The sequence below is a fragment of the Odocoileus virginianus genome, chromosome 2, assembly GCF_023699985.2.
Source record: "Odocoileus virginianus isolate 20LAN1187 ecotype Illinois chromosome 2, Ovbor_1.2, whole genome shotgun sequence".
NCBI classification, from domain to species: domain Eukaryota; kingdom Metazoa; phylum Chordata; class Mammalia; order Artiodactyla; family Cervidae; genus Odocoileus; species Odocoileus virginianus.
In genome coordinates, this window is record NC_069675.1 from 98,277,251 (window position 1) to 98,299,781 (window position 22,531).

Below are 22,531 nucleotides of genomic sequence, written 5' to 3' on the forward strand. Positions count from 1 at the left end.
TGGAAGAAGACCCGGGTTCCAGGGTCAAAGACCAAGGGCGTTGTAACTCTCCCCACGGCAGCGAGCACACGCGTCGTGTTCCCAGGGGTCCCTGTGCCCTCCCAGCCCCACCCTGGTGATGGGGTGCTAAACGGTCCCCAGGGAGCTCATTTTTCCTCCAGCCTGGATTATGGAGCTCCAGGAGCCTTACTTAGGCCTCTTGTCAGAGGCATCTCCTGAGAACTAAACCTGCCTGGGCGGCATGTGTGCCTGGGTGTGAAGATCTCATCTGTCAGCCTGTGTTCATGGCTCTGCCACCAGCGTTTGGGGGCGACTGCATGGGGTCGGGGGCTTCCCAGGTGGCGCAGTGGCAAAGAGTCGGCCTGCCAACGCAGGAGATGCAGGAGACTGTGGATTCGATTCTTGGGTCGGAAGATCTGCTGTAGTAAGAATTGTCAACCCGCTCAAGTATTCTGGCCTGCGGAATTCCATGGACCTAGGAGTCTGGCGGACTATAGTCTATGGGATTGCAAAGAGTCGGATAGGACTGAGCACACACGCAGGCGGAAGCCTTCATGGAACAGGCCCTCAGTAACTGGGAGATAGAATGAAGGCGTCCAGGCAGCAGGGAACCGCCTCCTGTGCGCTCTCCACTGATGGGTCCCATTACGCCGCTTCCCACCTCTTCTTCCGCCTGATCTCCTTCCAGGGTCCACTCCCCAGCAGGACATTCAGAGAGTGTGTGTGTGTGTGCGCGCGTGTGCACACACACGCGCGCACTTGACCCCATGTGTGGATGCCCAAAGCAAAGGGTCCCACGTGAGAGGGGTGGGCAGGGTACCCCAGGACCTCAGGACTTTTGGTTCCCAGGGCAAGCATCCATGGCAGGGCTGAACCCGGCCTCAGAGCCTGGAAGCCTGCCTTCGCCTCTGCGTGTGGCGCACGCGCTGTGCTGGGCCGAGTCCCTGCCCCTCTCTTGGCCTGTTTCCTCTCTCCCGTGAGGGCTTGGACGAGGAACTGCTCAGGAGGCCCAGGGCGGTCACTGCGCTGACTCTCCCTCCTGGGAGCTGGGGGTGCGCTACAGGCGCTCAGCACCCCCCGCCCCGCCGTGGGATGGGGGGCGGGGTGACCGGCCGGGGGGCGGGGCCTCTTGCTCACCCCGCCCGCCCCCCCCCCCCCCCCGCAGCCGCACAGCGCATGCGCGTCCCCAGTCGCCAACGGCTCCCCTGGTCGTGAACGTCCTCCCGGGCCCCCAATAAGCTGCTCTGGGGCCCTTGTCTCCTTGAGCCCCGAGTCCACCCCCACCGCAGCCAGGCTGGCCGCCGAGCGCTGGGCTTGGTGGTCCTGGAGGCCAGGAGACAGGACAGTCACGGTGCGAACCCCCAGCCCTCCATCTGGACCCCAGGGCCCGGCGGGGTGAGTCGTTGCATGCCGACTCGGCAGGGAGAAGGGGCGGCCACCACGTCCCCTCGTCCTCTGCCCACGTTGCTTGTCCTTCTGACAGCACCCCAAGACTGAGGTCCAGCCTGTCTCCGCAGGCAGGCCTGGCCGGTGTCCGAGGGTCAGAGGGAGCCCATGGAGGAGGGCGCCCAGCACCCCTGTGGGCGAGAGTTGGGGGGCAGGTACTGTTACTAGTGAGCCGTCTGGTCACTCAGTGATTTCACCCCACTTTGGAGATGAGCAGCAGTCCCAGCACTCAAGGTCCCTCAAGTCTGAGTGCCCAAGCCCAGCCTGACTGGGGCGGTCAGAATCATGGCTGTTCACGTCGCCTGAGCGCACGCTGAGACCTGGCCCTGTGCTGGGCTCCCCCAGACAGGGACCTCCTGAGTCCAAGCACTTTGGGTGTCTTCCTGTCCCTTCTTTAATCCCCATCACCCGCTCCCCAGGTCAGAGTCACTGATCCCGTTTTCAGCGGAGGACACTGAGGCTCAGAGAGTCAGCACATGACCTGGCCTGTCACGGGCTGTGGCGTGGCCCCGCCGGGGGTTTGAGTCCAGGCCCATCTGGCCCCAAAGGCTGTCCTTGCACAGGAGCCTGAGGCTCTGAGCCCGGCCTTGGAGGTGAGTCCATTGTGGGTGGGGATGAGCTTGGACGGGTCCCTGGGGGAGGAAGGCGGTAGGGAGCCTGGGACGGGGATGAGAGGTGCGCACCGGGGAGGTTCTGGACCAGACCACACAGGACTCAGTGTGGGGCAAGGGGTTAGAGGTCACTGCAGGGTGAGCGGGACCAGGTACAGGCTGTCTGGTGAGAACCCGTCCTTCTCAGCTCCTAGACTCAGAGCTGTTTTGTTGGACCTGTGTTCCAGCCAGTACAGCATGGATCCCAGAGAACACCCCAGGGATGCGGAGGCGGCTTCTGTCTCCTCCCGTGGTCACTGGAGGCTGTGCAGTCTTCCTCCTCCTCTCAGGGAGGGGCCTGCTGCCCGCAGGGCCCAGAGGGGGCTTCTCGTCAAAGCCGTTTGGGTGCTGTCTGGACCAGAGAGGTCCGAGTGAGGGGCCGAGGGGATCAGCAGGGCACTCTGGCCCTTTTCGCTCTTCTGATGTCCACGCTGACGTGGATGCAGGGGGTCCCTCACGTGCTGGTTGGACAGCAGCGAGAAGCTGATGTTGCAGACCCTGAGACCCAGCCCTCATGTGCCGGAGGCTGCCAAGGGCATGGGGAGCTGAAGCCGAGGGCTGTTGGAGGCCAAGGACCGTGGGGATGCTGAGGATGGAACGTCTACTCCTGGCCCCCGAGGAATGGAGGATCAGCAGAGCCCAGACCCCGCAGGGTGCCCTGTGCCAGCGTCCGGCTCCAGGGGCTTCTAGGAACTGGGGCGTCTTGGTCCCCTCTGGGTATGGAGGGAGTGAGGTATGCTGGAACTGAGAGGGGCTGTCCTGGAGAAAGGGGGGCAGTCATCTCCTCCCCTGGCCTCCAGGGTGCCAAGCTCATGTTGATCCTCTCCGCTTGGGCCTGGAGGGCACTCTGAGCACGTGGGCACCTTCCCAGCTGCCGAGTTCGGGCCATCTCCTTAGCCTATCCCAGATCCTGGAATGGGAGCTTCTGCTGGTCCTGGGCTCCGTGTTGGGGAACTGGTGGCTAGATGGGAGGACCAGCTTTGCTGTTGTCAAATCTGATAGATGGATGTTCTTGGGTGCCCGTGGGCATAGGCACCAGTGACCCAAGCCTGGAAGGTGTGAGGGAATCACCCAGAGGCAGAGTCTGGTGGTGGTGGGTTGGGCCCTGTGACGGTGGGTGGTGCCCCTTTGCAAACTTCAGCAAGTCCTCTTGTTTCCAGAGCACAGACACCGGGGGCTGTGGTCTGTGAGAGGCCAGGTCAGCCTGTCCATGGGCAGCCACCGAAGCCTGCGGGCTGGCCAGGTTCAGGGTGAAACTGTAGTCTGGGAGAGACCTGGGATGCCAGCTGGGGTGGAAAGTGCCTGGTAGCCTAGTCCACTCCAGTCTGTGATTGTTGTCCACCCAATGATGCATATCTGGAGAGAGGCCCTGGCTGTTTTCTGGGGCTGGTGAGACGAGGCCCTTGATTAGATAGGCAAAGAAGAGCAAAATAAACCCGAGGTTCGCAGAACAAAGCAAATAATGAAATTTAGAACACGGATAAACAGGACAGAGGCGCTCTCGAGAAAATCAATGACACAAGAGTTCTTTGTTTTAAAGATTTAAAAAATGGACAACATGGGACAATTGTATGTCAACAAGTTGCTTAACCTAAATGAAATGGATAAAATCCTAGAAACACACAAGCTAGCAAAACTGACTCAAGAAGAAATGGAAAGTCTGAGTAGATCTCTTATAAGTAAACAAACTGAAGCAGTAATAAGAACCCAACAGGGAAAAAGAACCTGATGCCTTCACTGGTGTTTTGTCTCAGATACTTAAGGATAGAAAACAGATCCTTCCTAAATTCTTCGAAAAGTACAAGACAAGCAAACACTTTTAAACTCATTTTGTGATGACATTAACATAACTCCAAAGATGCTGTAAAGCGAGTAGGACCGTAGAGGAAGCTGAGCACTGAAGAATTGATGCTTCTGAACTGTGGTGTTGAAGAAGACTCTTGAGAGTCCTTTGGACTGCAAGGAGATCCAACCAGTCCATCCTAAAGGAGATCAATCCTGAATGTTCATTGGAACATTGGAAAGACCCTGATACTGGGAAAGATCGAAGGCGGGAGGAAAAGGGGACAACAGAGGATGGGATGTTGGACGGCAACATGGACTTGACGGACGTGAGTTTGAGCAAAGCTCCAGGAGCTGGTGATGGCCGGGGAAGCCTGGTGTGCTGCAGTCCATGGGGTCTCAAGGAGTCAGACACGACTGAGCGACCAAACTGAACTGAGAGATGCCATAAGAAAAGACATCTGCAGGCCAAAATCCATTAGAAAGATGTAAAATCTTCAGTGAAATGCTATCAGACAGAACCCAGCAGCATACTGAAAGGACTGTATAGTCATCTCCAGTGCTGTCTTATCAGGAATGAATGGGACTGTTCAGACCTCAATAAAAACACGTGGTCATCTCAATTGATGTAGAAAAAGCATTTAAAACTTTGAAGAAACACAAGCCTTTTTTAAAAATAATAGCTGCTCTCAATAAAATTGAAATAGAAGAGCATTTCCTTCATGTGATTTAGGATATTTGAGAAAAACATGTACATCACACTCAGGGGAGAAAGGCTGAAAGTTCTCTCCCTAAGGATGGGAGTAAGTCGGTGATGCCCACTTTTGCTTTTCATTTCAAAATTGTAATGGAAATCTGATGAGCAATTAGCAAGACATCTATCAATAGATATATAGATACATGTCTTGCTTAGACAGCATAAAATCTGCTTGCATTGTGGGAGTCCGGGTTTGATTCCTGAGTCAGGAAGATCCCCTGGATAAGGAATGGCAACCCACATCAGTATTATTGCCTGGAGAATGGTGTGGGCAGAAGACCCTGGCAGGCTACAATCCATGGGGTTGCAAAGAATCGGACATGACAGGGCAACTAACTCTTTCATATCAGTAGAATTAAGAAATAAATCCAGGCAATTGATTTTGAAGTTGTATATCAAGATCATTCATAAGAGAGAAACAGTCTCTTCAGCAAATGGTCTGGGGAAACCAGATGCCCACATGCCACAGAATGAGGATGGAGCCTTACCTCACATCAAAGAAAACTAACTATGGAACAAGGACCTAAATTTAAGACCTAAAATGGAAGCATCTTGGAAGAAAACATAGGGATAAATCTCTTACCCTTGGGTTTGACAATATCATACCCTTGATGTGATATTTAATAGAATGGCAATTATAGAAGAGACAAAATTAAAAAACAGAAAAATTGGACTTTATCAAAATGAAAACCTTTTGTGAATGAAAGGGCAATCTCAAAAGAATATAAAGAAGACCCAAATAATGGTATAAAATATTGGCAAATAATAGATCTTATAAAGGTCTTGTATCCAGAGTACATAAAGGACTTTTACACAAGAGTATAAACACAACATCATTGCAAATAATAGACATCCCTCCAAAGAAGATACACAAATGGCCTGTGAAGTGCATGGAAAGGCGATCAGCATCACCAGGTATTAGAGAAATTCAGGCCAGCGCCACAGGGACACGCTGCTTCACACCCGCTGGGACAGCTATAATGCAGTAAACAGAAAATAACAGATGGCGAGGATGTTGATGAATTGGAATTCTTGTACATTGCTGGGTGGGGGGTGCCATGGAATGGGGGAGTGGGCAACAGGAAGTGAGTGCTAGGTGGCTGCAGGGTTTCTTTTGGGGGTGATGAAAGCATTATGGAACCAGATAATGGTGATGGTGCACAGCATAGTAAATGTTAATGCCACCAAATTGTACAGTTAAATATGTCTGAAAAGTTGAACTTTTACTTGAAAGTCAACTCATAAAGCACCATAAAGAAACCATAAAGAAAGCAGAAAAAGGATACCCTCACAGGAAGACTGGTTCTGGAGGTGACACCGGCTGGGTTTCATGAGCAGCTACTGGAGGCGGGTTCGGGGCTTTGTGGGTTGGTGGCAGGAACAGGCTGAGCTCGGGGCTGGTGCTGCTGTTGACTCTTAGCTGCGTCGACTGCACCAGCCGTACCTCTGCACGGGGCTCCAGAGCGGGCTCTGGGGCAGGAGGTGGGCGAGAGCTAGATCTGGGGCTGATTCTAGTCCTGAGACTTGCACTGGCTCTGTCTCTGGAATTGCTGCTGGAGCAGGCTCTGGCTCTGGAGCTGGGGATGGAGCTGACTCCAGCGTTGGTGACAGAGCCACCCTGTCTCCCGGATGATGGTGACGGGAGGCTGGAGCTCCTCCCAGCTTTGGTGTGGGAGCTCGAACTCTTGTTGCAGCTGCTGTTGGCTCTGGGGACTGCACACGCCTTAGTGTGGAAGGAGTGCTAGAGCTGGTTCTGGACCGGACTCTGATTTGAGCTGGTTCTAAGTCTAGGCCTGGTGCTAGGACTATCATTGGAGTTTCCACAGGAGCTGGTAATAAAACTGCCTCTCTCTTTGTCGTGTGTGATCAGATTGGCATTTGAGATTTTTCTACCTCTAGTTTTGGTGCTAGAGCTGATGCTGGCGCTGTTTCCAGCCCTGATGGTAGTGCTAGAACTGCCGGTAGCTCTGGAGCTGGGGCCAGCCTGGGCTCGAACCCTGGAGCTCATGCTTGAGCCAGGTCATCCTCTGAACCTGGCATTGCCTCTGACTCTGTGATTGTCATTGGAGCCAGTGCTGGCTCTTGATGAGCCAGCCTCAGGGCTTCCCTGGTGCCGCAGAGCTTAAAGCATCTGCCTGCAATGTGGGAGACCTGGGTTCGGTCCCTGGGTCAGGAAGATCCCCTGGAGAAGGAAATGGCAACCCACTCCAGTACTCTTGCCTGGAGAATCCCATGGACAGAGGCGCCTGGTGGGCTACAGTCCACGGGGTCGCAAAGAGTGGGACACGAGTGAGCGACTTAACTTTCACTTTGCAGTGAGGGGAAGGGGTGGTATCCTTTCTTTCAGGGATGGGCATGCTGCCAGGAAGGCAACCATTCAAAAGAGGTTGGTACCCAGAGAGGTCTGAATGAGGGGACCGAGAGCACACTCAGCCTGCCGAGCTCACAAGGATGCTCTCGCACATGTTGCCATTGTTCGTGTCCATGGTGGATGATGCAGTGTTGCCCACGTGCTGGATGCAGTGAGCAGGTCTGCTTGCAGACCCCTGAGACAGAGTGTGTGGGTGTGTGGTTGGAGCTCAAAAGGGGGAGGTGATGCTGGGGGCCGAGCTGATGCCAGATCTTCTCAGTAATCATGGAGACAGCATGGTCAGCAGATTCTCTGGACCCTGCAGGGCACCGGAGGCTGACGACCCACTCATGGGCTTCTAGAAACTCTGTTTAGGAGCCAGGACTTACTGGCCCCTTTTGTGGGTGTGGAGTGGGGAGCTCCGGTCCAGGAATGGAGGGGCTGGAAAGGGATGTCAGGGAGAAGGGGTGGGCAATGACCTTCTTTGGCTGGACATCTGAGGACTCTGCCAAATCTCATATCATTTCCTACACTCTGAAGCTGGAGGAGCTGGCCGAGTGCACGGTGAGCACGTGGCAGAGTCCCCGCTGCAGACCTCTGCCCCGATCTGAGCTGGTCACGGCACGAAGGTGGGAGCTGCCCCTGGTCCTGAACTCTGTCGGGGACCAGGGGACTACGGGGCAGAGCCAGCTTTGCAGTGGTTAAATCCACAGGGTGAATGATGCCCGGTGGGACCCTTGGGCACAAATGACAGTGACCTGTACTCGGAACTTGTGAGGAAACTGTACAGAGGGCAGGGCCTGGATGGTGCACAGGGCTGAGGCCCATGGGCGATGCTCCTTGGCAAAGTCAGGTCGTCCTTTGGACCCCAGAGATGAGAAGGCATCTGAGGCTACAGGTGGTCTACTGGACGTCGGGTCAGCCTGTTGACTGGCAGGCATCATGCTGGCAGCAGGAGAGGTTCAGGGTGAAACTGGGCCTGGAGGTGACCTGGGCTGGCAGGTGGGGGGAAGGTGCCCACCTGACCAGTCTGTAAATAACTAGTTACCTAGTTACAGATGCTGGGGAGGGCAGCCAAGTGACTGGCCAGTGCTGAGGACCAATTAGAAGGTGCCCTTCGCAATCTTGAGTCCCTTCTGCTTTGGGTGGGGGAGGATTGAGTTGGCTCTATGCCTGACCTTCACCGCTTTGCTGAAGGTCGTCTCTGTAAGGACACCGTCACAGTTGGTGGTCGAGGTCATACGATGGAACATGTTGGCATTTTCAAGGGTCTTCACCTCTGTGATGGAGGGTCAGTTGAACTCACAAAGGGGCTATGGAGCAGGGAGACGGAAACATAGAGACAGGAAGCAGACTCGTGACTGTCAGGGGTTGAGGGAGTGGAACTGGGGCGTGACTGCTTAATGGGTGCAGGGTTCCCATTGAGGAGATAAAAGTGTCTGGAATTAGAGGGCGATGGTGCGCACAGCACAGAGAATGTGGTTAATGCTGCTGAATTGTACAATTTAAAACAATTGCAGGGCTAATTGTCATTGAATTTGAATTTGAACACATGAAATATAAAACCAAAGATGACATACAAGAGAAAAGTAAGAAAAACTTGCTTCCTGGGCAGGTGAGCGAGCTCTGGGGCTGGAGGTCAGTTGTTGGAGCTGAAGGCGTCGCAGAGGTGGAGCCAGCCCCAGAGAGGGAGCTGCGGCTGATGCTGAGATGCTGCTGGCCCGGCCGAGGGTCTGGCCCAGGAGCAGTGCCCACGCTGGGGCTGAAGCTGGCCCTGTCTCTGGTCGTAGTGCTCGAACCGGCTCTCTACCTGACTCTAGTGCTGAGGCTGACTCTAGGTCTCTGGTATTACTCCCAAATTCAGTGCAAGAACCAGCACCTGCAGAGGCTTCCATTGTGGAGCAGGTCCCCGTGTTTGGGTGCAAGGGGCTTTGGTTCTGAGCTGGCCCCAGCTCTAGCTCAGTAGCTGGCGACAGAGCTGACGTTAGTCCATGTTGGTCCAAACTGTGGGGCTCTCGGTTACCCTATCTTTGTAGGTCAAGGTAACCCTAGCTTTCCTGCATGTATCAGATGTGCCTCTACTTACCCAGGGGGCAAACAGTCCTGTGAGGACTCTGGCTGTCTTCCTGGTCCTGGTGCAGACGTTGGCCAGGCTCCAAACTGCTGCTATAACTGGTTGTGCCGTGGGTGCCAGTTCCCGGGGGTCTGCTGAAGATGGCACTACAGCCAGTGACAGAAGTGACTCTAGTCTAGAGCTGCTTTTAGTTCTGTAGCTGTTTCTGCAGCTGGATCTAGATCTCAGATGGTAATAGACCTGGTGCTGGAGCCAGCCCCGCTCTAGATCTTGAGATGTCGCTGAAGCAGCAGGAGGAGGAAAGGACTGCCTTTCCGTGTGACTTCCCGAAGAGAGACTCATCCTGCAGCCTTCCCCCGCAGCGCAGGGCTGGCTCCCGAATGGGAGCTAATACTGGGGCCGGCTCCGAGCCTGGTGGTGGTGCGAGAATTGGTGGGAGAGTTGGTGATGGAGATGGCCTTAGCTCTGGAGTTAGAGCCAGAGCTTGCTCTTGTTCTGGAGCTGGTCTGTTTGAGCAGCAGCCGGCTCTAGTCTGGAGCTGGCACTGGCTGCAGCTCAATAGTTGCTGTCAGGGTGGGCACTAGTCTATGAATGGGGCACGTCCTAGCGCTTCAGGGGGCTCCGGCCCTGGAGCTGACTCCAGAGCCCGCTCTAGCTCCACAGCTGGTGCAAGATGTTGTGCTGGAGATGCCCTGGCTCTGCCCGCCCCACCTCCCCCGCCCCGCGGCCGTGGCTGAGATGCTGCCCCCTGTGGCCGTGAGCTCCGAGGAATCAGTGGCATCTAGGATATAAGACGTGATATTTCATCTGACTGCACCCAGCAGGGAATAGTGCACAGACACTCAATGCATGCAAGAGTAAATGAATGAACCCAAGCCACTGCCCCCTCATTCACAGATGGACAAAATCCACACGATGATCTGAACTGATGTAGAAAAGGGACAGGACAAGATTCAACACCTTTTCCTGACAAAAAAGACTCAACAAACTAGGAATAAATGGAGACTACTTCATCATAATAAAGGCCATTTCTGAGAAACCCACATTAAATTAACACTGAGTGATGGCAGACTGACGTATTTTCTCTAAAAGCAAGAACAAGGCAATGGTGTTGATCTGCCATTTATATTCAGCACAGTACTGGGAGTCCTGGCCAAGGCAGTTAGGCATGAAAAAGGAAAGATATTCAAGTTTGTAGGGGAGAAGCAAATTACCTCTATTTTCATATGATGTGATCTTGTATGTGGGGACTCTTATTTAAAGATTTCACCAGAAAATACTGTAGGACTAATAAAGTAATTCAGCAGAATTATTGGACACAAAGCCAGCCCACAAATGAGTTGCATTTCTGTATGCTAAGACTCAACAGTCTAAAATTTAGATTCCATTTACGATGGCATCAAAAGGACAAAATACTTAGGAAGAAATCTAACCAAGAAAGTGAAAGACTTGTAAACCGAGAACTACAAGACGTGGCTGAAATTAAAGACACAAACAAATGGAAAGAAACCTCATGTGCATAGTTAGACAGTGTCACTACAATGTTCATACTACCAAAAGCAATCTACAAAGTCAGTGCAATCTCTAGCAGTCTTTGCATTTTATTTGCAGAAATAGAAATATTTATCTAAAATCTGTTTGCAATCTCAAGGGAACCTGAGCAGCCAAAACAAAATTTTAAATTGCAACGTAGGAGGATGCCACCTCCTGACTCCAGAACACTAGGGAGCCAGGGACACAATGGGGAAAGGACAGTCTCTTCAGCAAATGGTGTTGGGAAAACTGGATATTTATGTGCAGAAGAACAAAAATGGGCCCTTATCCCATACAAAAATTAACTCAAAATGGATTAAAGACTGAAACAAAAGTCCAAAATCTGTGAAACTCCCGAAATAAAAGGGGAAGCGCTCACGACACTGATTGATAATGACTTTCTGTACGTGACAGCGGTCACAGGAAACACCACCAGCAAAGTGGTCAGATAGGCCCACGTCAGAGGACATGCAGATGAAGAGACAACCCGCAGCACCGCAGGAAATATTTGAAAATCGTGTATCTAGCAGTGGGTTAATATCCAGAAGGAGTGAAGTACTCCTACTTGTTGAAAAATTGCCAGAGGACTTGAATAGATGTTTCTCCAATGATACACAGGTGGCCAACAAGCATATGAAAATGTGCTTAAAATCACTAATCATTAGAGCAGTATAAACCCCAAACACAAAGAGATAAAATCTCACACATCAGATGAGGCTGACTGCTTAATTAAAAATAGAGAAGATACCAAGTGTTTGCAAAAATGTGGAGAAGCTGGGACTCGCCTGCATTGTTGATATGGTTTTAAAAGGCATAACCACTATGGGAAACAGTATGGAGATGACTTAAAAAATTAAAAATACAATTGCTTTGTGATCCAGTATTCCAACTCTGTGTATATATCCAGAATTGAAAGCAGAGTCTGGAAGAGAAATTTGCATGTTCATATTTCACAATAGCCAAGGGGTCGAAGCACCCCGATGTTCAGTAGTGAATGAATGGATAAACAAATGTGGTTGAGTCATACAGTGCAATATTATTCAACCTTATAATGGAAAGAAATCCTGGTATATGTCATAGATGAATCTTGAGGACATTATGATAAGTGAAATAAGCCATTCACAAGAGATAAGCACTGTTGAATCCACTTCTAGGAGGCATCTAAAGTGGTCTTACTCTTGGAAATGGAAACTAGAATGGTGCTTACCAGGAGCCTGGGGGCAGGGGAGACGGGGGAGTCTTGTTTGGGGTGTGGAGGTTCCGATTTGCAAGATGAAAAGCTCTGGGTGGAGATTTGTTTCACAACAGTGTAAATGTACTGAGCACTACTGACCTGTGCACTTAACATGGTTAAGGTGGTAAATTAGATGTTATAACTTAAAAAAAAGACGCACAATAAAAAAAGTAATTCTATGTGAAGCTGTTTAAATCGAGACCAACACAGACTTACTTATGTGGACAATTTCATCAGAAAAAAATGGACAGAAGATTTGACTAGGCATTTCCCAAAAAAAGTCACCAAATGGTGGTGATATGCACATTATTACTCCTTAGTTACATTGCTTTAGGAAAATGCAGACTAAAGCCATAGCGAGATATCATCACACATAACACCAGAGTGGTTGAGATAAAAACATCCTGTAGTGGTGGTGAGGATGTGGGCATTTCAGATCTCTCATTCATGGCTGTTTGAGTATAAATTGTTGAATCCCCTTTTTGAGGTTGTATTGATAGGAATGGCTTCCCCAGTGGCTTAGTCGGGAGAGAATCTGCCTGAAGTACAGGAGACTGTGATGCAGGAGACGTGGATTCCATTCCTGGGTTGGGATGATCCCCTGGAGAAGGAAATGGCAATCCAGTCCAGTGTTCTTGCCTGGGAAATCCCATGGACAGAGGAGTGTGGCGGGTTACAGTCTGAGGAGTCTCAAGAGTCAGACACGACTTAGCAACTAAACCGCCATCACCACAGCCACTGACAGGGATAGAGGAGGATACTTAGAAATGCCACTGGGGGTAAAGACAGAACAGAAAGTTTAAGGGCATTTGGGAGACTGTTGTAAGCTAATGACCACTCAAGAGAATCCAAGGAAGCTGTGGTACATATACACCATGGAATATTACTCAGCCATTAAAAAGAATTCATTTGAATCAGTTCTAATGAGATGGATGAAACTGGAGCCCATTATACAGAGTGAAGTAAGCCAGAAAGATAAACACCAATTCAGTATACTAACGCATATATATGGAATTTAAAAAGATGGTAACAATAATGCTATATGCAAAACAGAAAAAGAGACACAGATGTACAGAACAGACTTTTAGACTCTGTGGGAGAAGGCGAGGGTGGGATGTTCTGAGAGAACAGCATTGAAACAAGTATACTATCAAGGGTGAAACAGATCGCCAGCCCAGGTTGGATGCATGAGACAAGTGCTCAGGGCTGGTGCACTGGGAAGACCCAGAGGGATGGGATGGGGAGGGAGGGGGGAGGGGGGATCGGGATGGGGAACACATGTAAATCCATGGCTGATTCATGTCAATGTATGGCAAAAACCACTACAATATCGTAAAGTAATTAGCCTGCAACTAATAAAAATAAATGAAAAAAACCCCAAAATATTATTTTAAAAAAGAAAAAGAAGACAATCCAGTAACCTAGTGACAATCTGCACTACTTTGAAGGAAGACAGGTGCATCCAAGCGCCAGGAACACTCAAGCCTCAAGCCACAATCCCAGAGAGTTAAAGCACAAGACAAGATTTGGGGTTTCTGAATCTCGTTCCGTGAAGTCAGGGGCTTGATAGTTCTTGAAGGGTGGCATTTCCGCATGTAGCCAAGACAGAACTGTAGGTGCAAGGGGAAAAACTAGGTGAAAGAGGACATTATGCTGAAAGCTGAGATGAGTTATCATGTTTTAGTCTGTGTTACCATCCTTATGCTAACTGTACATTTGATTTAAATAGTGCCATGACAGTCCAGCTAGACCCTATAGGGTCAGAAGAGGAACTAATGATGTAAGCCTTGAAGTCTGCCCAAGAATGAGGAAGAAGGTGGGGGTCTCCCCTGCCCACTTTTGTTTACAAAAATAAAGCCCTCTCAGTCCTCAAGGCACAGCCTGCTCTCCTGTCCACTTGTATGTCTCTCAAGCACGGATGCTCATAAACTCACTCTTTGCCTCCCACTTTGCCTCGCGTTCAGTTCTTTCTGTGATGAGACAAAAAAACCATGAGCTTCAGTAAGTCCTGACACCTGGTTAATGGTTTCAGTGAAAAGACAGTGGGTTCAAGTTCCCTCCTAAGTCAGGGATTGTGGGTTTAAGTTCCACCTGAGTTGCGGGTGGGTTGAGTCCCACGCGAGGAGTGCAGTTTCAGTACTTTCTAAAGATACACTTACTCTTTCCCTGCACTTCTGCTCAGACATGCTACCCAGCACAGGTGCAGTATTTCACCATTACATTTCCTCTGGCTGCTATAGGAAAGCCCACTCTGTACAATAAGAGATACTTTCAACATTGCAGAAATATAAATTTTTAGTAACTTCAAGTTTGGCTGTAAAACAAGGTTACATTTTACATGTGCATTAATGGCTTGAAAAAAATGATTTTGGAGCCTAATTTTATTAAGAGCAGGGATAGCTTCCAAAGAGACCTGAGGCTCCTATGCAATGGACAAGTCCGTCTCTGGTGGGTGGAAGGATATGAACAAGGCTGACGGGGCATTTGAACCATGCAGTAAATGAAAAAGCTTCTGCCTCAGGCAGAGAAAATGTTCTCAGAATATGATGTAGATCTTTTCCAGCTTTGTGATGGTCTCAGCACATCAAAGACTGCCAAGTGGCTATTCCACGCATCCTCTGAAACAGCGGTTCTCGAGTCATCAGTAGCATCAGCTACCAGTCAGAAACACAGCTGCTCCGCGCACACGCCACCTGCTCGATTCGGAAATCCTGGATGAGGCCCAGCAGATGGTGTCAATAGGGAAGGTGTTTGTCCTCTCTGCTCGGGCCACTTCGACTCTCATGATGGTGTCGTTTGGTCTAGAGAATTTCTTAATTTTATAAAGATCCAATGTACCAATTTTCCCTTTTGTTAGTGTAGTCTGTGTTCTCAGAAGTCTTTGCTTACTCCAAGAATAAAAGTGTTCTATGAGAACTGTCATCATTTTAAACTCTCACACCCAGACCCAATATCTACCTTGATCTTTTTTTTTAAGTATTTGTGCTTTTATTTTGCCTAATTAAGGTCATGCTGTGTTTACAGTGTTCACACCTGATTTTTGTACATCTAGTATTTCATCATTTTACATTGTTTCATAAAACTTTTCTAAAAGTGTTTTTTATTTTATTTTTTTAAATTATGAAAGGATGATAACACATTTAATGTTTATAGGAGACTTGGAAAATATAGAGCTAGTATGGTTCCACTATATATTACTATTTTTTAAAAAGTAAATAAATTAAGCTTTTTAGTTGAAGTTTTAATATCAAACTCCCCAAAATTACTAGAATAAATATACAGAGAAGTAGAAGGATATGGTAGACCTGAAAAGCACCATGAACCAATTCAACATAATTAAGCTCTATACAAATGTCACACAACAGTAGGATGCAAATTCTATTCAAGTTCCCATAGAGTGTGAAGCAGGACACACTGGGACATATCCAGGGACATAAAACAAGGTGCAAAAATTCCATGGTCTTAAAGGTATTGAAATCATACAGAGTCTATCCTCCTAGCACTGTCTCCACCTTGATCTTTATTTATGATGTGAAATGAGAGCCAAGATGAATTTTTTTCCCAAATGAGTAACAGGTAGGCCTGGACCGTTCGCTGAGAGCGTCCCCCCACTGCTCTGCAGTGCCTCTCAGTTATAAGTGCGATGCCCGTGTGCCTGTGCTGGACTGCACTTACGTGGGAGGATGCAGGGTCTGCTCTTTAGGTCTGGATCCCCTCAGCAGGCTGGTCAGAGTTGTGACCGTCGCCCTGTGCGGGTCTGGGCTGGACCCCATCCTTGCCTTGGCTGTGTGCCTGGCCCCGCCCCACTGCTCCAAGTCCTGGAGCTTCGCAAGAAGTCTGGATGCCTGCTGGTGAAGCCTTCCACTGTCTTCTTCAAAGTCATCCGACGTGTTCTCAGCCTTTGTATTTTTATGTAAACGTTCAAATCATCACATCAGTTTCTCCCCGAGATGTCTGCTGAGGTATTATAAAGGAGGTGTTAATGTATAGATATTAACAGATTGGGAAAAAACTGACATCTTGACAATGTGTACAGGTAAAGCACATAAAACAATCAGCTGGGACAGATACCTGCACCCCATGTCACAGGCACAGAGGCTTGACCGCCTTATACAAAGTCGCTTAGATTTTAAAAAGAAAAAAGCAGTCATGCAGAGAATATGCACAAAAGACACTGTCATTCACTTAAAAAAATGAACAGAGACTTAAGCACAAGGAAGTATACTCAGTTCTGGTTATAATCTCTCTCTCTCTCTCTCTCTCTCTCTCTCTCTCACACACACACACACACACACACACACGAAAGAACTGATAAGCTAAAAGAATACTCGAGCTGTATACAAAGAGGAACTTTTATTCTATGCTGTAGAAACACCTCTACACTTGAAATGCAAATGTTTTATTTCCTGCACCTTCCTCATCAGAGCAAAAGACTGGAAACATCCCAGCTCCCTCCACTAGGGGAGAGGATAGGTGATGACGGTCCACATGAGTAGACACAATGTTGTTGGGGAAGAAAATGAGCAAGATGAGGGAAGGGAGGAAGACCTCTGAGCGCTGACCTGGAAAGATCGCCCTGACCGCTGGCAGGGCTGATTCTCACTGGACAGTCCCCTGGACTTTGCTGCCTTTTCCAAGCACCTCCAGAAGCGCCTGGACCTGTGTGTCCTCAATGCCCTGATCTTTAAGGCCACCAGGGGTCAGAGCCCAGGACTTCTAGCACAGCTCATCTATTAGTCAAAAGGGGAACCCTAACCAGTTCCCTAGGAAAACACTGTCTGACTCCCCTGCCGATCGCAGACCCTACCTTGGGGTTCTATTGAGAAGACACGCAATGGAGAGTTCTCCCACGTGCATCTCAGAGGATCAAGACCAACTTCACAGAGGAGCCTAGAAGCGAATATCTTACACACGTCTCACAGAGGGCAAAACTGGAGACAGTGAAGGGAATGGCTACAGAGGGAAAACGGGCAGCCTGGGCACTCAGACTGAGGGGCGCCGGGGGGTTGACTCTGGGAGGGAAGGGGTGCAGGTCACTCGGAAGCACCAGCGGGAGGAGGTGGGCTGCAGGGCCCCTGTGATTCTGCATCCTGAGCTGCTCCTGTGTCAGGAAATGCGGTGTAACTGACAGGTACCTGCAGAAGCGGGGAGATAGCGTGGTGAGGGGCCCTGCGTGTTGCTCCAGGCTTTTCGCGTGGTTGCCGTGGTACATGAGGAAGGCCAGGCCAAGTCACTTCCTGGGTTTAGGAGATCACAGCCAAAAGGTCGGAAGAAACAGACACACGTTCCCGTTAGCAGCCTGGGCCCGGTGGGTGATTTCTGTCTTGTCCAGCCCTCTGCGCTCCACAAAACCCTTGAAGAGTCTCAGGGCCTCTGGGTTCTCATCCGGGGTGCGGCCTGCAGGGGAGACTCGTGAAGGTGGGTCCGGGAAGTTGAGGCCCGCCGACCAAGCCCGCGTCGGGAAAGCTGTCTTCTCAGCCGGGGCCCTCTGGGCACAGACAGGACACCTGCCCGCTGTCCCCAGGGACAACCCCAGGCTGGAACCTGCCTGCCAAGACCCCCATACAGGTGGGGCCCTCCAGAACCTTCAGGCACAGGTGCCTGTGAATACCATTTGGGGCAGGAGCCGCCCACATGCCTGGGAGCCCTGGGGTGAAGGATCCAAGGAAAGGGGGCCCACCCACCCCCTGGTCCTGGAGGGCAGAGTTGCTCTGCTGGTGGATGGTGGGGAAACCCCCAGACACACCTCCCCCCTATGCCCTGTCTTCTCAGCCTCGGAGGAAGGACCTCCAGCATTTGATGGCTTGGTGGGGGTGGGAGGTACCACACCAACTGAAAGGGCCCCAGCTCTCTGTGCCTGATCTCCAGGGTCCAGTGACCTTCCCATCTTGTCGTCCTCACCCCGAACCAGCCCCCCAGTCCCTCCTGAGGGGGCCTCCATTTTCCCCAGCATGGCCAGGGTCCCCCTGCCCCCACCCCGCACAGGCACTCATCCTAGAATCGGCTGGTCTCTCGCTGCGGCCCTCGGCCCCCCAGGGCGTGTGCCCCTTCCAGCTCCCTGGGCCCGGCCTCTCCCTGCGGGAGCCAGGGGCTCAGAAGCTGCACCCAAGCCCCCCGCAGCGGGCAGTGGCGCATCGCACCCGCATCCAGGACTTCCCGGCTCTGTCCGCCCGGGACGTGCGCAATCTAGGGAAGGGCGGGACCTTGCTCAGGGTGGAGGGTTGTCCTACACAGGAAAGCGGGGTGGGCAGTGAGGAGAGAAGGCACCTGGGAGATGCCGCGTGGAGCGGGGAGGAGTGTGGCGACCCGGGGACCCCGGGGAGGGGTCTGGGCGTCCCTGAGGGCCCTCGTGGTCTGTCGTGATAATGTGAAGGCGAGACCAGCCCCCACGCGACCCCGGCCTCTGCCCCGCTCATGGTGGGGCAGGTGCACACGAAGCCGAGCGTTGGGCTCCCAGGGTGGGCTTCACCCAGCCAGGATCCGGGGAGGACAGGTGTCAGGGACCGTCTCAGAGCCCAGCAGGTGCAGTTAGGAGGGATGTGATGCCAAGGAAGGAAAGTAGGCATGGGGCAATGTTGTCAGGAAAAGACCCGGCGGGCTGGTGACTTGTCAGGGGAAGGAACCCACGATGAACCGGCGGGAAAGACATGGAGTAGGTGCTGGCTAGTGGGGGCTGGCCACGAGTAGGGGTGTTGAAACGTGTTGAGTGAGGCTGAGGCAGTAAGTGGTGGGGGTCCAGGGAAGGAAGGGAAGAGGCCAGGGCCTGAGGGTTCAGGATATTGGATGGGGGAGGAAGAGTGACCAGGAGGGCTTCCCTGGGGGCTCGGTGGTAAAGAATCCGCCTGCCAATTCAGGAGACACAGGTTCAATTCCTGGTCCAGGAGGATCCCACGTGAGAAGCCCATGTACTGCAACTAGAGAAAAGCCTGGGCAGCAACAAAGACCCAGCACAGCCAAAAATAAAGAAATTATTTTTTTAAAAAAAGAGTGACCAAGAGAGGTCAGCTGACAGTGATGGTGGCAGACAGTGCAGGCTCACACACAGACACACACACACACACACCCTGATCAGTGAACAGGGTGCAATGCAGTTTGACCCAAAGCCTGAGCGCTGCTACCAGAGGTGCCCATGCAGGCGGGCAGCCCCTATGTGGCCAGGCTGCCATCCTAACGGCCCCTCCTGCCCTGGAGCTCTTCTCTGAAGAACGCCATTATCTGGAAGTGCTGGCTGTTCATCACGTCTTTGAAGCAAGCCAGGCCCTGCGTCCTCTCCTTGATGAACCAGATTTAGATGATGGGTCTCCACCCTGGAAGGGACACAGGTCAGACTTGCTGGGGCCCACGGGGTCAGAGGGGGTCCCAGAGCCTGAAGGAGGGTGACTAGGGGGAAGAAGGAGGCCCGTGTGGGATGCCCTGAGGTCAGGAGGGGGCAGGCTCCCGCTGCCCCGTGGAGGGAGGCAGTGGCTGGGGGCTGCAGGGACCAGGCACCATGACCCCTCTCTACTGGCCTCAGCATGGCTGCCAGCAGCCAAGGCTCCTGGAGGCTCATCCCCGTGGCTTCTCCCAAATGTTTCAGGGAGCGGGTGAGCAGCTGACTCGTGGCCCTCAGAGGGCCTGGCTGGGTCTGCGGATGAAATAAGGGGAGATGGCAGGCACTGTGCCAACAGGCGCCGAGTCCCCCAAGCGAGGGACCCGGTAAGTGGGGGGAGCACAGGGGTCCTGTCCCTGGATGCAGGGTCAGCCTTAGTGAGAATGGCCCTCGCTGGGGGCAGGGGGTGGCCTGGCAGAGGAGCTCCTGGGCTCCAGAAAACTGGAGGAAGTTGGTTCTCAGATGTGGTGCAGAAGCACCATGAGCTGGTGTTGGGAGCAGCCGGGGGACTGACAGATCTGAGCGCAGGACAGAGAACTGCCAGCCCCCACCTGCCCGTGGAGAGCTAAGGTTTTCAGGGGACAGAGAAGCCCAGTCTCTCACATTCAGGGGCCGGGTGTCCTCTGTGACATCCCGACGGGAATGCCGTCTCCCAGACACCTGGAGACCCGGCCCTCCGTGTGGCTGAGCCAGTGGTCACTTACAGCATTGGAATTTCCCAGGTGATAGTTCCTGGAAGGGCATTTTAAACAGAAGGCATCCTCTTGGCTTCCTGGAAAACAGAAATGACCTTGGAGCCCATGTCTGGTGATGGAAGTGTCCCAGAATCTGGAGTGGGGAGCCCTGGATTCTCAAATAAAGGGCCCCCTCCTTCCCTGCTCTGTCTGCAACCTGCCTCCTTCAACCCAGGGTTCGTCTCCAGCTCATCCTCCCAGCCAGCTTCTGCCCTATCAGCGCCCCTCACCGCCCCACCCTCCCCAAGGCTTCCAGGACCTTGGCCCGGAATTCTGCAGCATCTTTGCTCAAACAAAACAAGAGGATGGTTTCAACACTGTGGTCCCTGCTGTCTCCTTTCAGATGGTCTGGTGTCCTGCTCTTCCAAAGCAGGTGGACATCTACGCCCTCCCCATCCATGTCCCCAGCCAGCACCAACTTGGCCATGCAGAACGAATGGTCACAAGTTATCCGAGGAAGCTTGCAAATTTCTTTTCCCCCAGACCTCAGCCTGGATGAAGTCCCCCCATCTCAAGCCCGGTGAGGCCTCAGGCAGCAGGACTGGCCTTACTCTTGGACCAAGCTTGCCTACCTGTTGCTCAAGGAGGCTGTGAATGTTTGGGGTGAGAACATATCTTCTTTACCTGTGTGTCTCCAGAGCCCAAGGTGGTGCAGACCAACACGCAGCAGGTGTGGGGGACTGGGGTGGGGGTGGGGAGGAGCTACTGGAAAGGTCAGTGCCCTGACTGGCTCCCCGCCCCCTATGAGGGCACGGGACTTGGAGCCTCTCGTTATGGGACCTTCAGAACTACACCATCGGGTCTGTTGTCAGAAACACGAGATCATCTTGCTGATGGCACCTAGCACGATCCCGGCGGGGCTGTTAACCTGCATTGGTGAAGACCCCGAGCCTGTCCCGCACCTGCCCCACATACAGTGCTGAGCTGCAGGATAAGCCCACCGGGGGCCCACCAGGCGCATCAGCATGACCACTGGCCCGCCCGTCCTCTGCACGAGAGGCCTCCATTCCTCATCTCCGCAGAAGCCAGTCCGAAGGCTTGCCGTGTGCCTAGCTAACCAGAGAGCCTGTAAGGCCGGTCCTCCCAAGAACCTGCAGCGCTGGGCCTTGCGAGGTGCGAATGAGACAAGGCTTCTGACGCGCTCCCCAGGTAGCTGAGGCTGAGCTCCCCCTTGGTCGGTGCTGGCGACGTGGCCTCATTTTCTCTGCCTCCACCGTCGTCACTGCTCTCATGGAGTCTGCCAGGAGAACTAGTGCATAACCAGTGGAAGACACGGGATCGACCCCGGGAGCTGCTGCCCAGGGCACAGGAAGGTCGTGAAGCCTTTTTCCAACAGCCCCAAGGTCAGGATGGGGGACCCCAGGAATTGGGGGGCGGGGAGGAGCACTCACATGATGTGCATTCTATTTCCAAAGCAGCGTTGATGTTGATCACGGAGGTGAAGGTGGCAGGGGGTGGAGCTTCTTTTCCCTGGGGATGTCTAGGGTCCCGGCCCAGTGCTCTATATACCATGTTCCTAAAAGCTGGGGGGGAAAGGATGTCTGTAATAAGAGCTTTTGTGAGGAAAATACATAATGATTGTCGGCTTCCCTGATGGTCCTGATTTTCCCAGTGGCTCAGGAGTAAAGAATCCACCTGCAGTGATACAGCTCCGTAGGGGCTGTAGGAGACATGGGTTCGATCCTTGGGTTGGGAAGGTCCCCTGGAGGAGGATATGGCAACCCACTCCTGTATTCTTGCCTGGAGAACCCCATGGACAGAGGAGCCTGGCAGGTTACAGTCCATGGGGTCGAAGAGTCAGACATGACTGAAGCAAATGAGTGTGGCTGGTGATCCAGTGGTTAAGAATCTGCTTTCCCATGCGAAGGACACAGGTTCGATCCCTGGTCTGGGAAGATCCCACCTGCCTCGGAGCAGCTAAGCCTGTGCGCCACAACTACTGAGCCTGCGCTCTGGGGCCTGGGAACCCCAACCCCTGAAGCCCATCTGCTTGGAGCCCATGCTCCACAACGAGAGAAGCCCCTGCAGGGGGCCGAGCGCCGCAGCAGAGAGTAGCGCCCGCTCGCCGCAGCCAGAGAAAGCCCGGACACCCCAACCAAGACCCAGCACAGCCCAGTAAAGAAACAAGTCTTCAGAAAGAAATGGCTGTAAAAACATAAAACGGTTAAAAGGGCTGAGCCCTGATGTCTCTGCAATGACCAATAACTGGGCAGATGCCCTAGGAAGGTGGGCTGGGAAGTCTGGGTGGGTTGGGGAGAGGTCAGACAGTCGAGGGAGCTCTGGGAAGCAACCAGAAAGGTCCAGAAATGAAGCCTTTGTTCCGGTGGGAAGAAAGACGCTGCAGGGTGTCCCCACCCTTGGATCCGACCTCCCACCTGGTCAGCAGGGGAGCTGACCCTGGAGGGAGACCTCCTGCGAGACTGCCGCGGCCCTAGCCTCCTGAGGAGGGTGGGTTGATGAGCCCGTCGAGTGGAGATGTGCAAGGCATTGACGCCGTGAGAGTGGGACAGTTCCAGATTCAGAAGGCAGGGAGCAACCAGCGAAGTAAGAAGAGAGGAGGGGGCAAGTGTGCAGAGAGCTCACAGTGATGGTCAAGTCAGTT

At 52.4% G+C, this 22,531-nt stretch overlaps 1 long non-coding RNA gene across 3 annotated transcripts; it reads left to right on the forward strand.

The window, feature by feature from the left end:
- The first annotated feature begins 1,197 nt into the window (after positions 1-1,197).
- LOC110124533 (uncharacterized) lies at positions 1,198-15,367 on the forward strand. Of its 3 annotated transcripts, none has more exons than XR_011483500.1 (4): positions 1,198-1,395; positions 1,866-2,039; positions 2,543-2,829; positions 13,556-15,367. It is a non-coding gene; the product is annotated as an uncharacterized lncRNA (long non-coding RNA). The 3 variants fall into 3 exon arrangements; XR_011483502.1 differs by having other exon boundaries at positions 1,198-1,351; XR_011483501.1 differs by lacking the exon at positions 2,543-2,829.
- The last annotated feature ends 7,164 nt before the right edge of the window (positions 15,368-22,531 follow it).